The sequence below is a fragment of the Armigeres subalbatus genome, chromosome 2, assembly GCF_024139115.2.
Source record: "Armigeres subalbatus isolate Guangzhou_Male chromosome 2, GZ_Asu_2, whole genome shotgun sequence".
NCBI classification, from domain to species: Eukaryota; Metazoa; Arthropoda; class Insecta; order Diptera; family Culicidae; genus Armigeres; species Armigeres subalbatus.
In genome coordinates this window covers 276,416,921-276,432,752 of record NC_085140.1, presented here as the reverse complement: position 1 = coordinate 276,432,752, position 15,832 = coordinate 276,416,921, and the positions used below count along the sequence as shown (strand labels likewise).

Below are 15,832 nucleotides of genomic sequence, written 5' to 3'. Positions count from 1 at the left end.
GAGATAAGGCCGATCGGATGCTAATACTTTGCAAAGGGTAAATCTGTTCATGGCTTCAGAGTAGAAAGGACTTTGTTATTTTATTTTATACGATCCATACAAAACTTTTAGATGCTTCATTTGGTGAAAATTCGGTGAACTTTCACAGAAATCTGCGATTTTTGTGTACTTAACACGCTCGACAACGGTATTGTTGATCACATTATTTGCAACGTGATAGATCCATCCACTTGGTCCTCAATACAGTCCCAATATTTTCAGTTTTTATTGTGCCGACCTATCTTGAATATATTTGTAGGTTTCAATCGGCAGCTCTCGAGATCCGCCATGAGGTCCTCCACCTTAATTTAAAATAACTTCCACCAGTGTTGTGCTTAATCATTATCAGACGATCATGATTGCAATTTTCATGTGAAACCTTTTCACGTGAAAACAGTAGGCGAGTTGTCGCCGGCGACAACTTCTCAAATTTTGTACTCAAACGATAATAAACACAGAATTTTCATTCAATCATTAATCTTCACTAATTATAGCTAATTGTCAACAGTCCCGTTATACCTTCTATTTGGCGTTATAGTTTCATGCTAGTAAGGAAAAATAGTTTTAAAGGTAACGGTAAATGCTTCAAATCAAGATACGATTTTCAAACGATTCTTAATCGCTGGCGAGTTTTAATCGCTTGATAATTTAAAAGTAAAATCGCGGGTGAGTTTGATCATTCTCGATTTTTCGAAATTTTGATTTTTCCCAACCCTGACTTCCACAGTGATTTCAATATTGAGAACTTGTTAGTTAGTGCTCGAACAGGTGGCCTTCATAATTTTATTGCTCAATTCAGTTTATCGCTTTAATTACATTGATCATCTTCATAATTGCACTGGTGAGAACCAGCGAATCCCATGCAGCAGATGGATTGCCTGCTGCAAATCCGGAATCGAAATCCCAAAACCCAACGTCATAAAATCAGCCAAGCCACAGGCAACCGACCGACCGACCATCGCATCATCGGTTCAAACAATCCCACCCGACCGACGACAACGGGCACGAGGACCATCGACCCGATACAGGAGGACGACGACAACGACGACGGGAGGGACTGACTTCAAAACATGGCAACAGTGTGTTGAAGCATAAATGCATCCAGCCAGCATGCACGCACACTGCAGGCTCCGTGCATCTGTGCACAATGGGATAATTACTTTTGATAAAGTTTAGTAAATGTGTAATCAATATTTTGACAGTTTCAGAAATGGACGTTAATGTGTACACAGGATTAAACATTATTTAAATTGCAATTGTTTCATGAAACCTAAATTCATTAACCTAAATTAGGTTAAAATTACCTAATTCACTGATGTTTGATCAAGCAGTTCAACGTAATTGTTAGAGTAGAACAGAAATATTTGATATTCCACTTTCATTGCAATTTGACTTCAGCACTTTCACCTACTCTGTGACTGAGTAAAATTGTATTGTCGAATTTTTTATTCTCACGAAACTTTTACTCAATTTCCGTCAAAAGTGGGACTACTCATAGTTAGTTAACAGAAATTATTAAAATTTTCGTGGGAAAGAATGAAACTTTTATTATAAAAGGTATATATAATTCTAATCTGTCAACGAGTAGATGAAAGTTAACGTGAATACTTTATTATCTTAGTGAACATTATGCCACTATGAGCTCCAGGGTCAGTTTCTGCTGCGATTTCCAATCTGACACTTTTGTGCAGATTACGTTCCCGGTCTTACCTAAGGTGTGACTAATCAACCCCTACTTCCGCTTCCGAATTTCAGTTGATATCGGCTTCTGGCGACACAGAGCTCGGTGTATGAGTTACAATTGTGAGGCCACTAGGCTCGAATTATGTACCGGAACGTCTGTTGACGAAGACATGTAACTATTGGGTGTTCCCCACTGATACACACCATATTTCACTAGCGTATGTATAGTAGCACAGATTTCACGTTAGAAATAAAAATTCTGATTTTAATGTGATGAAAGATCTTCCAGTTTTTTTTTAACATATCCGTACTACTGCTTCTGCGATCTCCTGCTTCTAAGAGAAAACATTCTGTTAGCCACTATTTTTCATTTTTCTCCAATTGTGCATTGATTGAATGGATGGATCCCGACTCAATAACCAAAGAGGCATGATGCACGAGATGCAGACAGTCGACGTCGCTGGTTGGTTATGAAAAAGAGGCAAAAAAGAACCTTGAGCATAATTCAATAAAATGCATCCTTGACTGTTGCCGGGAGTTTTGTGCTCTTTGGCCGGAAAGCGTGGATCGACGACGATGGGAAAAAATATGCTCCACTCGATTGAATTCGAACGAACTAAGCTCCCCTTTTTCATCCATTGCTAAGGGGGAAGAAGCTCACGATTCGTTTTGTGTCATATTTTCATGGAAGCCCGATGAAATCCATTACGGAGGTAATAACTTCGCGAATGTCACTCCACTCATGAAAATGGGCTGCGTTGCTGCAAGGCGTCCGCCCATCTAGCCAACTGCTATTCTGCCGAAGCACCGATGCTGAGCTACATAATCAAGATCTAGTAAAATAATGATTGAAAATTGGAAATGAGGATTTTCACGACACCTCCTCCGGTGGTATAAACAGCCTTGACCTACTATCACGAGACGAATGTCACATATTTGACGAAGCAGCAACAATACTCTTTAAATAAATTATTTATAAATAACTAGATGACCTTGCAAACTTTGTATCGCCAAAAATTGATTAATTGATTAATCCAAACACTGCACATCTCTTTCGAGTGAGGCTCTCTGAAGGCAATCTCTGTTTTCGGAGCAAATGAGCCTTCCAAATAAATGATACACGGCGTGTGTATAGGGGACCATTATGACAAAAAATGAGCATCGCTAAAACTTTCACTACGTGAAAATATAGCTCTTCAGCTTTCATTTCGTGACTATTTAAAAAAAAAATTCGGGGCGTCCCAACAACTTTTTTTTTCTCCCTGAAACGGGACTTTTTTAGTTGGAAAACCATCGATTATTTACCACGTTCCCTATTAAATGAGATTCCTGTATTGTTTTTTTTCTTCAAATCATCATATAAAAACCAAGGGCAAATCGATTATTACCATTTTATAGTCTAAATAACTTGTTTATTAGAGCTCAAGCGTCAAAGAGCATAACGAAGCCGAACTCGATAAATTTATGTTATCCTCTGAAAACTCTGAAAAGAAATTCTTGGATGGAGATTGCACTGCATCGTAATATTATGCATATAGGGGAAGATCCCCCAGCGCCGGACACCTCACAATACCGGACACTTCTCAAAACGGCACTTGCAGAGATTCCTTCATTTAGTTATGCAGTATAAAAGAAAGCTATTGAAAAGTCGTTGAACAATAATTTACAACACAGCCATCTCCAGCGTGGTCCTGGCATGCTCATCTCACAGGTAGACAAAAATGGTATAATAATATTATTCTTGAGAATGTTATAAAAAATCGCCAGGTTTTCAAAACTCCTCCAAAGTTTTGAATGTCGGAATTCCATCATTTTTCGAGCTCAAACAATCAATTTGTAAATTCTCATATATCTGGAGAGATCTTTACGAATTATGCTATTTTACATTTAAATCCAAACAGTGTAACAAAATAAAAGTAAATTGATCAGAAAGAGGTTGCTGTTTGAACATACTAGTGGGTTTAACCATTGCGAAGCGGTAATATTTGCTAGCCAAATGTTGAATTTAATTCTTTCGGTTCCGTTATGGTTCTCCACATCTGAGCCTTTGAAATAAGGTTTTAAATAAAAGAATAAGAAGAATATTCATTGATTGCATTTGATTCATGAAGAATGGTTAAAAAATAATGAAAGACTCAACTTGGGAGTGACTCCAGATCCGAGTATCGTTGATTGTCTAAGACGTAGGTCTCATCGGTGATCCATTGTTTTCCATTATTCTCGCAGGTGGTAATGAAGGGTTGTAGGACAAAAGTTCGAAGGTCAAAAGATCGAAGAACAAAACGTCGAAAGGACAAAAGGTCAAAGGGTCAAAAGGTCGAAACAAAAGTTCTGAGTCAAAAGGTCGAAAGAACAAAAGGTCGAAAGTCTAAAGGTCGAAAGGACAAAAGATCGAAGGGTAAAAAAAGTCGAAACAAAAAACTGATCCAAAAGGACGAAACGTCGAAAGAACAAAAGAAAAGACTTAGGTCGAAAGGACAAAAGGTCGATACAAAAAAGTGAGTCAAAGGGTCGAACGGACAAAAAGTCGCAAGGTCAAAAGTCGAAGGGACAAAAGGTCGAAAGAAAAAATCTGAGCCAAAAGGTCGAAAGGACGAAACGTCGAAAGAACAAAAGATAAAGTTAATGGTTGTAGGACAAAATGTTGAAGGTCAAAAGGTCGAAAGTTAAAACATCCAAGTGTTAAAAGATGAGATGGGATAAGAGGTCGAATTTATAAAAAAATGAGGCAAAACGTCGAGTAATAATCAACCATTCTTTTGCAAAAAGTATTTCAAATCTGGTCAAAAAATAATTCTAAACTAGAAAAACAAAATTCTAAGCAGATGAAATTGATGAAATAGCGATTTTAAATGTTTTGCCTGAAATGTGTTCAGATCGGTTTTAAAAAGCAAAATAATAATTTAGAGCGAAAACAGAAATTTTAGTATTAGAGGGTTAGGTAAACCCTAGCAGCACAACTCAGGCCGATTTGTTTGCAGTAACTCATTTATGACTGAATTTGATCGTATATGAGTGATATTAACTTCTCTACAACATGTGTGCTACTCGGGAACTCTAAAGAATAGCGTCTGTTTAAAATATAAATAAGGCATAACTCGTAAACAATCAATGATTAATAGAATGAAACCTCTAATCTCTGTTCATTCGACTATTTGTTCTGTCGAACTTTTGTCTCTTCGATCTTTTGATCAATTTATTTCTTCCAATCTTCTTTTCCTTCAACCTTCTATCATTGTTTTTACCTTATTTTCCTTCGACCTCTTGTTATTTCGACCTTTTGTTCTTTCAACCTTCTGTTATTATGACCTTTTGTCCTTTCGAACGTTTGTCCTTCGAGCTTTTGACTTTCGACCTTTTGACACAGATTCTGATAAAGGCATTCTTGATGGCGGTCTTCCACGCTACCGCCTTCCGAAATATCTTTGGGATGTGTCGCCAGTTCTTCTACGTTTTGTTGCGATTAGTGGTTGAAAATGCGCATTATTGAAAACAAATCGGTTCTAAATCGGTACAAAACATAATTCTTTGGCAACGGCAAAAGTTGCCATCGGTAGCGAAATAAATACCGTGCGTCGGAAGGAGACGACGCAATAAATTTACTCGAATGGATGCCTTCTATAGCATTTCAGCGGCAATTCATCAAGGCGTCTGTAGTCGTTGGCGTAAAAATAATATTTTCTCACGAAATTCTGATTTTGGTTTTGTTGCTGTCCTACCCATTATTATGGTAAGAACATATCACCTAGGTCTGTTAGGTCTAATTTTCCAAGTCTTAAAAATTTTAGCAAACGTTAGACAGTTTACGGTATTGTATGAAGACATCGTCTTGCACGACCTGTGTGTTGTCAAATGCGGTGCCAGACTTTAAGCCGTAATCATAGAGGTTTCTAAGATCCTAAAAAATAGTCCACTGGTTGTTCCTATAGACCCCAGGAATTAAGTTTCAATTCCAAAAGTGTCTCATTGGAGGTTAAACAAAAGTTAAAGGAATCTGAAAATGTGATTATTTCAAACATTTTTAGCACTCTATTATAGTCATAGCTAGTTTAAATGGATTTTAAAAAATCCACGTAAAAAAGAAACCTGAAAGGGTTTATTAAAATCTATGGAATCACTATCATCCCATAGCCGCAAGGGGTACGATCTCTTGATATTAAATCGCCAAGGTCCATGAACAATTTTGAAAGTTAATAAACCTAAAAAAAATAGTAATAATGATATGGAAATGCTAATATCATCTTCCAAACTTGGACGTACATGTTTATGATAGTATTAGAGGCGAAAGTATAGAATTGATAGTTCCGTTAGGATACGGCAGGCATGAAGAATGTTTTTATAGAAGTCGATTTGAAAGCGAGCGGAGGGCAATATTTGTGATGGCACATATCACACGACCTTCCTTCTGCCAAGCTCCCGTATGAAGGGGGAGGGAAGAATATCAGTGTGGAAGCTGATATATCTCCACTGGCTTCCACACTGATATTCTTCCCTCCCCCTTCATACGGGAGCTTGGCAGAAGGAAGGTCGTCGGCAAAAGATGGAAGGAACAGAAGTTCAAATAAACAAAATTCAAACATTCCCAATTTCCAATTCACAATTCCCAAGAAAATATTTTCAACGATAATGTTGGAAACACTTCTTAAGGACATAGTTGGAAGAGTACCACGATGGCAGTCAATATGGCACCGGACTTTCCCCGGGTCAACCCCACACCTCCCGCACTCCTCTCCCACCAACATTCGAATGCATCGAACAGCATCGAACAAAAGTTTAATATGCAAATTACTAACCTGTTCACAGCATATTTTATTACTTCCCGTGATAATGAACATGTTTCTTCTAAGAGTCCTATGTATTTCAGCTCGAATTATATAATAAATCAGCAGTTTCGTGCCAATTTAATAGCCGTTCGCGATTTGGTGGGTTTATCACTGCACTTCACTTCTTCTCAAAGGGCATTGAAAAAATAAAGTTTTTATTCACTTCTAGGCACATGAGTAGCCCGAAATGTTGATAGAATGCAAATGAAACATCACTTTATGCAATCAGTCACTTGTTTGCAGCGAAAACTTAATATGAACTGCTATTTTTGCCCGAGAAAAACGACAAAAACTGATCGCGGAGCGAATGTAAACACCGGCGTCGACAGCAGCAGACAAATAATTAGGGTGGTTCAAAACTGATTTTGCTCCGCCAGGCTCAAGCTATCAGTACACTGTTTGTCATAATGACAAATATTTGTCGAGTCAACCTGATATCCATGTCGATTTCTAATCGGTTTGACAGATGTCCGGATAAACTTGACAAATATTTGTCAATATGACAAACAGTGGACTGCGGGCTTCAGTCGATTATGTTTCATATTTTGGTTGACGTCCGATGGTTTGGGCTGATTTGAATAGGGGCTTACCGTGTACATGTCGTTTAAGGTTTGTATGACAGTTGATATGGCGAGGTTGAATTTTACATTATTCTGATTGTGGCACTCCGGCATTGGGCGCTGGCGGGGGAGACCATATGACATTAAAGAGCTTTAACTCCATAGACAATGCATATTGAATGGCCGTTCCAATACTTAGGAGCAGGGTTGTTAATCGATAAATTATCGTCGTTAATTTAACGCCATCTTCGATAACGATTATACGATGATGCTTCGTTGACGATAAGGTGACCGTTGAATTATCGTTATCGTTATCGAGTATTCGTTGATTTATCGACAATTATCGAGTTAACTATTATGTGTACTAGAGTAAAATATGAATATGAACAAGTTGGTTTTGCCAAGATGAGATGCGGAACACCTATATATACATAAATACAAATATTGTACGACTCAAAGAGAGGGCTGAACTCCTCAGCCTAATTGAGCCGTGTTGAATCGGAGGCTAATTCGTCACCGAAGGTATTTTCATTCTGTTTAGTACTCTATGCCTGACACGCAATACTACAAGTAGCTACAAATAAATTGTGTACTGATTCCAGCTGCATATTCTTGCTTATCTGATATCTGATGTCTAGGAGCGATGGTGGAGCTGGGTCATTTTTTGAGCCACCCTACTAATATTCTTTGTTTTTTATAAATACGACACCAATACTACTACAGTATATGACAGTTTTTATTGTACAATTACTTTCAAAGCTTTGTTTTGGTACTCAACCCACCTTCACCTTAAGTAAAAATTAGCTTATTATTCTCCAGAAATTTGCCATTTTTATGCCATGGGCAGTTCTTTAGCTAATTCACAGTCAGAGCGCAGCAGTCACCGGCGAGCAATGTGTGGGTTGTTTTTGTCTTAGATCACGATACAATGAAGTTAAATAATTAGTGCTTGACGGATCGTCGTGCACTTGTAGTACGCGTCGTTTCTGTCGAAAAAAGCTTGATTCTGGGGTGGAGTACGCAGGGTTTGCAAAAAAAATATTAATAGATAACAAACAACGAGAGAAGCAGAAACCTTTATGAATTATTATAAGTCATGAAAAACAGAAATGGATGGACGCTTGGACGAAAACGCTTCATTCTCGCTTATTTTCCGTTAAGGACCATATTTCTTCGCACATTTTATTTTAATTTTATTAAATCTTAATCGGGTATTGAATGAAAATAGTTTAGCATGTGGCCGGGGCTCTGCCAAGCGCCAACAAACAATTTCCCATTGTTCTGTCTAAGATTTTGTTCAACAGATTTAATTGAACTCAAATCGTATCGGATATCGCTCAGTGACATAACTGATGGTATCCTCTACAACAAATGTATGTATGAGTTGATATGAAATGATTTCTGTTCACTTTTTACGAACAAAACTTTACAAGTCAGTCAAAAAGCCGCTTGGTGCGGTTTTGCAGGACCCCGACCATGTAGAAGTGGATTCACATTTTAATTTGCTTAATTGAGTGCCATATTACAAAGATTTCCAAGCAAGCCTTTCTATCGAACAAGTTACCAGTGATAATCATGGCTTGCCCTGATATCGATTCGCACAGAGATTCAACAAAGCATTTGTTTGCCATTTTCTAAAGAATCTGTCAATAGGAACTGTTTGTGAAGTAGAAGCAGAAGTAGCCCGGATTGTTCATAAAGTGTTCTATCGTTACCTTGAATGTCAAATTTATTGTTTTTGTTTGCTTGTTCTCAATTAAGAAAATTGGGCTACTGTGATGAGAAACAAGAACGATCGATCTAATACGAATACATACATACGCCTCTCCACATCCTGATATTGAAAGGACCATCGAAATAAGGAGAGATCGAGGAATGGAAGAAATATTGAAATGGGTACTAGATCGGAAACAGCTTGTTGCAAAAAATGACAACAAAACAAAGTACATATCTTGTTTTTGATGTGTTTGTTATTGTCCAATGATGGTTTAGTAGCCTATAAATTTGAATATATCGACATAGGGATAGAGAATCCAGAGCAAAATATGATAAGAATACATTGAGATAGAGAGATATCCAGATAGGGAGGTTATCAGTGTTGTTAAAATCATTCATAAAACTCAATCATTGAGCGCTCCCGCGCGAACTAACTCGTTTGCGATTTAAAAGGAATGCATCACGTATGAGTTTTTCATGTCTGAAACTCGATTATGCATATGTACAACATGTGATAGATTTAGTTCGGAAAAGGTATTGGAGGGTAACCGCCCCTTCGGTGGGCTTTGATCCCACGACTCCAGTACGCTAGACAGGTGCTTTCCCTACTAAGCTACGAAGGACCTCCGTCGTCCTCCGCAGCTTAGCGGGTACTGATGAAACCAAATTCCTTAAAACAAAGGAGCAAAACAATACTTCGACGCCAGTTTTATGCGGGAAGGTCGAAATTGAGTGAATTAAACCTGCGGTTGAGTAAATCGAACTTACGCAAACTAATTCGACCCCATTTCCTCAAATTTGGCATCCCGTACCGATGTACGAAGTTGGGTGGATTGAACTCACTTTTAGTAAGTTAAGTTCTTCCGTGTGAATTGAAGGGACCGAGAAAACCATCGACATAGGGAGAGATATCGAGATGTAGAGAGTTGACTGTACATCTAATACATCAACATGTACTAGAGTTCATGGCATGGTACTCGCATTTGAAACACAACATGTGTTCATGTGGAGTCATTTCAAGTGCGGCACCTTGAAGTCTGAACTAGAACCGCTCCATCCGGTGCATGTCCCCAAAAAGGAGGCTAGGGGATAAAGTCGATAATGCGTAATCTAAATCAATTATGTACTTGTATCGGCATTCCATTTGAAAACATGTTGATGGGAAATAGTGTTTCGCCCATAAACTGCCGCTAACCGCAAGTCGCGCACATCTGTATATGGACGCTAGAGTGGGGCGTCATGGTCATTTTTTTCCAAATCAATAGTTTTTCCAAATCATTCTGGGTCCTAAACAACTGTGCAGAATTTGGGACCGATTGGTTGCTTCCTCGCTTTCCGCATCGCGTTTGAAGTTTGTATGGAAATTAGTATGGGAAAATGTATATTTTTGCTTTTCTACTACTAGAGGTTTCAGTTCATCGTAAACCAAGTGGCACATTGCGTTAAAGTATAACCCAAAGGATGCCGAAAAACTTTGCTGAAGAAGGCACGTTGCTGGAACGTCCACGAAAAAAGTTATAACGCTTCGAAGATTGAGTTTTCAAACCATAAGCAAAAAATCGTTTATTCTGCCAGCACTGCCGAACCACGTATAGCAATAATTTAACTGAGTGTTATTTCGAAATAATTGATCTTTTAGGGCTTTAGAGCAAATGGGAGCTATCCGGAATCATTTCACAAAGAAAAAAATCCGACAAGAAGGAAGATGGGTTTTGCCCTTTGATAATCATAGGTTGTCCGGTAGTGCTGGCAGAAACATTGATTTCTTGCATATGGTTTGAACAATCAATTTTCGAAACGTAATAACATTTTTTGTAGACCTTCCAGCTATGTACCTTCTTCGGCAAAGTCTTTCGGCATCTTCCAGACTATATGCTAACCTATTAAATGACGTGATTGATGATAAATTGAAGCCGCTAATAGCAAAAATGTAAAAAAGTACTTTTTCTCATACTAATCTTCATGTAAATTTAAAACGCGATGCGGCATGCGAGGTCTTAACCAATCGAGCCCACATTTTGCACAGTTGATTGGGGTCCCAAAACGATTCAGAAAAACCTTGATCTCACTTGATCGGACAAAGTTTGCGTTTTTCCAAACAACTGCGCCCCACTCTAATGGACGCCCATATACAGATGTGCTCGACTTGCGGTTAGCGGCAGTAAAGGCAATGTAAGTAACTCATAAAAGAGCTATTTTCTACTACTGAGTATTCGATTGCTCACTGTTCATTCGGACTGTCGATATTATTATGAACTGCTGCATGATATTATTAGTAGTGCAACATTAGTACATAAAACAATAGTATTGATTTTTTGCCGGATTTCAATTCCTATTGTGGAAAATCTAAAAATCTAAAGCTAAGCTTCACACTGTTCCAATGAATTACAGGGTAGTTTAAATAATCATAGGTTGTAATCAAATATTCTAAAGTGGACATAATGTAGAGTACATATGCTGGAAAGTGTCATTTTTACTCCCATTTATGCAACTCAAACCATAAATTATTTTTGCTGTACGAACGTATCTTTCATGGGCAATCTTCAACTTTGACCGTCGCACTGCATCAGCGCTAAATACTTCCCTACCGTTGAATGTTGCTTATGACCGCTTCTGACGACCAAGAAACGGTACGATGTTGGAGGAGATAATCAAAGGAAGGATTCCAAAGGGCATGCCTTTGGCACTGATTGTGGCAGCCGTCGTCATCATCATCACCATCATCATAGCCGCGCTGGCTGTCTCATCGTGTGTAGGTCTTTCCGACGACACGAACATGTAATGCATAATGCTAACTTTTTCAAGTTTTTGCGTGGTTCGTGAAATGTTCTTCATCGTCGTCGAGCAAAGAACCAACCAGACCGAAGGCGCGCATTCTGTCCCTGCTGCCACGCCGCCGCGCGCGCTGCGGATCGCTCTCGGTCGTGCCAGTGAGTTGTGGAAGTGCAAGTGCACGAACATAAATTTATGCTGCGGTCTCGGGCTCTGCCAAGGCCTCTGTGTCTGCGCCTCTGATTCTGTTTTTCCTCGAACGACGTTAATAGCTCCGAGGGCAGGCAAACCTTGAACTCGGATGGCCTCGGATGGAATCCTGACCACACCAGCCCAGGCAGCCAGCAAGGCACACAGGCGATGATGGAACGACGCATTGTTCCACAATTGCGCTACACAACCGATGATAGTACGCTGAGGCGGATGGTTTCCTTTTCTAGAAGTTACACTCCTTGGAGTGGATACAGAAGTTGCGCGCTACCCACTGCGACTGCCACCGCCACCATTCGTCGTCGTAGTCGCTGGCTGGATGGTTGGTTAGTCGAGGCTCGTGGTACGTTGGCCTATTGTAATTGGAAACATGACAATGGTACAGACAACGACGGACGACCACGATGGAAGCAAAGATCATGGGCAATTACGAGTGAATCTATATTGACAGTTGTGATTTTTCTTTGTGTTTCAATTTTGTGAAGGCGTATCCTCGGCAATTTAAGTGATGGATGGGCAACACTCCAGGCAGTAAGGTGAACTATAATTATGGTGGATGCCGATTTCAGGAGATGGAATTCACAGATCGAATTATGGGTTCGTTTACGCGAGTCGAGGTTAGAATGGGTGAATGGGATTGATAGTCCTGAACCACATCGGCCTTCCAATACTATTGTTAACCTACATGGAATAGAATGTATTTTACCCTTTTAATTATATAATTCGCTTTAGGATAATGGATGCACAACTCACTTTTTAATATTCCTTTATGTATGGAAAAACACGGAAAACAGTATGAACTTTACCTGACAAATACCTATGATGAAATTCGCCACATATCAGAGCTATGAGAATTGTTCGGCGTGTTGAAAACAATAATTTATCGATACTCATAATAAATACGTCACATTGAATGCTTTATTATTTTAAAACCCTGTTCGAACTTGGCTTCTTGAATGAATTGAGTATGTTGTTTCTAAACTATAATCCAACAATAAAATCATTAATCATCATGTCAGAATTTAAAAAAAGTTGTACGAGATCATAAAACTGTAATTATTACTAAAAAAATGTCGTAGATATTTGTACGCGGAAATTTTCCGCTCAATTTGTGTGTCGATTATCGTAAGGTCTTTCAAACATCTCGTGCGCGCGTCAAGTGGCGATTAAGCAGTTGTCGCTCGTTGTAACTTTAATGGCAATTAACTTGACCGACGACGACAGCGACGATCGGAAGCCGCCATCGGCCCTCGCCGCCGTCACCGTGCAGAACAAAACATACATACAATAAGCCACGAGGTCAGGGCCGAAAAAGCGTTGCTCCGCGTCCAACGGAGAACGGTTCCGCGAAGCCACTCTATACTGAAACCAATGATCACCAGCATCAGCAGCGTCGTATGCCGCCGCTCTACCGGCTATGCGTGAGCGAAGCACCGGTTGTCGTCGTGCGTTTGACCACTGTAATGCCGTGTATCGCAGTGGCCGAGAATTATGTATTTTTGAAGTAATGTGCTTGTTATTATAGCTTTAATAAAAACCAACACTACATGTGAGCTCTTTGATTCACCTGGACTCACAACCAAATAGTTTTATCTGACTTGTTATAATCCTGGGATCTTCAGTTAGCCTTGCGAGCAAAGGCGTAGGATTGCAATCTGTCCCATTACCTCACAGTATGTTTATCATATCACAAATTGAAACGCAATATTACAAAAAAGATAAACACGCAAAGGTTTTGGTGGGATGATAAAATGCCGAAGCAACCCTAAAATCAGTCAAAGTTAGAACTTGATGACCCTATAATTCGTAGTTTATTACTTCTTGATTGATCAAAACAATCCAAATTTCACAGGAAACCAATAGTTGGGCCTTGGGTTTAGCCTGCCAACCTTGATATCAATTATACGAATAATGATTCAACGCTACATTATGAGCCTAACAATTTTCATTTTTCTATCGTATCCACACAAATTTTAATTTATGGTCAACTTTTCTTCGGAAGCCCGCCACTGCATGTCGATACTCCATCATCACCATTATAGCTCTCAAGACCGCGTTCGGTCACTTCCAGCATCCAAGCTAATTAAAATCATAATGAACCTCAGCCGGAGCGACGACAACGACAAACCACAGACATCGGACGGAATCCGGCGCATACACGCGGATTCGTTAATTGAAACCTTTTTTTCGGTCCGTCATTCATGGCCCTACGCGGAACAAAGCACCGTACCGAGGCCACCCGCTAGCGTGCTGTCAATGAGTGCTGAGGCTACATAAATATATACAATATTGTCCGCTAGGAAACAGCGAAACATTTGAACGGAACACCGTTTGCCAAAAAAACGTATAGTCGTAGCGATCTCTTGAGTTAGGGGCTCGACCTCGGAAACTAACGCTTGGCAACACTCGACGTTGGCTTTAGATGGAAGTTCAACGATAAGTGCGATGAGAATTGCTGGGAAGACAGGCAACGATATACGATTGATGTATAGTGCTGATTACGGTTAGACAGTAGTAATAACTCATCGATTAGTCACAAAACTGCCTTTGCTTTACAGTCGATGATCCTTCATGCGTGGATGCCAAAGTAATTTAAGGTAGCTTATGAGAAAAACTTAAGTTCATTCACCTATTCACCCATGATCGCATCTTTGTAACCTTTGCATTTTTGTCAATTTTGAGTTTAGCTTAAGAATTCAGTGACGGGAAATGTCATTTCGATGTCATGAGACTAATTTGCTAATAACTTTTTTCACAAGTCATTTATAATTTTGTTTAACATGTAAATATGTAGCCCTCAAAGGACCCGAAAACTTTTTCTAACAGGTAATTTCTCTAAACATGATATTGGCGACGTGAGAGCCGAATTAGTGTTAAATGACATTAATGTCATGACATTCCGTGACAATTTTTTAATCTCGCTCTCATGGCTCACACTTTGTATTTAGAACAGTGATCTGTTCGACAAAGTTCTAGGACTCTTTAAATACTCCATGTCAATTAGAAAACCGAACTGTAAATGACTTTTGGAAAAAGTGATTAGAAAATTAGTAATAGCATTGCCATGACATTTTTTAGACATTTCTCATCACTGTAAGAACCGTATCTAAATTCAAGACAAAATTTTCAAAACGACTTATCTGCTTTTGTAAACAAAGATTCAAACAACGATTTGACGAATCTGATAGTTCTCCTACGCGAACCAACACCATCAATAGGTAGGTGAAGGTTTCCGCTACCTGTTGATGGTGTTGGTTTGCGTGGGAGAGCTATCAGATTCGTAAAATCGTTGTTTGAATCTTTGTTTACAAAAGCAGATAAGTCGTTTTGAAAATTTTGCCTTGAATTGTTAGATTTATAAGCTGACTAAGTGAAAGTTCTAGAGAACCCAGGAAAACTATCAAGTTGTGATTGTAATCGACTGATTTGTGTACAACGGAATGGTTTTTTTTCCGGCATGTAGTCTTTGGAGGGAAGCTGAATAATGTCTATTTAATCATCACCGATGTTTCGGTGTTGGATTTACACCGACGCATGACACAAGAATTGAGTCGGTACAAAAGCAATTTTTATTATATGCACTACGCAAGTTGGGGTGGACTCAACTTCCACTCCCGTCTTATAAAGCACGATGCATGCTAATTAGTATACAAACATTGAAGGAACGACGGGAATATGCGATGCTATCTTTCATTAATGATGTTATCTCGAACAAGGTCGACTCAGAGGCAATATTACCTAAATTAAATTTTTATATCCCACAAAGACCTTTGCGAAATCGAACTTTATTTGCCTGTAGTAGTCATCGTACAAACTATGCGAAATTCGGACCCATAAATCAAATGATGGCTGCTTATAATAAACATTGGAATGCTATTGATTTCAATACATCTAAGACTAAATTGAAACAATACTTGCGTACTCAGTAAATGCTTGGTGTGTATAATTTTCATATCGGATAAAAGTGTTTAGTAATTTTAAGTAACGGAGAACTATATTATAAGACTAAATCTGTATCAAACGGTCTAC

At 39.0% G+C, this 15,832-nt stretch overlaps 1 protein-coding gene across 1 annotated transcript in view; it reads left to right on the top strand.

Annotated features, from left to right (window-relative positions):
- Positions 1-15,832, top strand: part of LOC134212280 (protein gustavus-like) — a 748,069-nt gene that overhangs the window by 533,792 nt on the left and 198,445 nt on the right. The gene's annotated exons all lie outside the window — the stretch shown is intronic.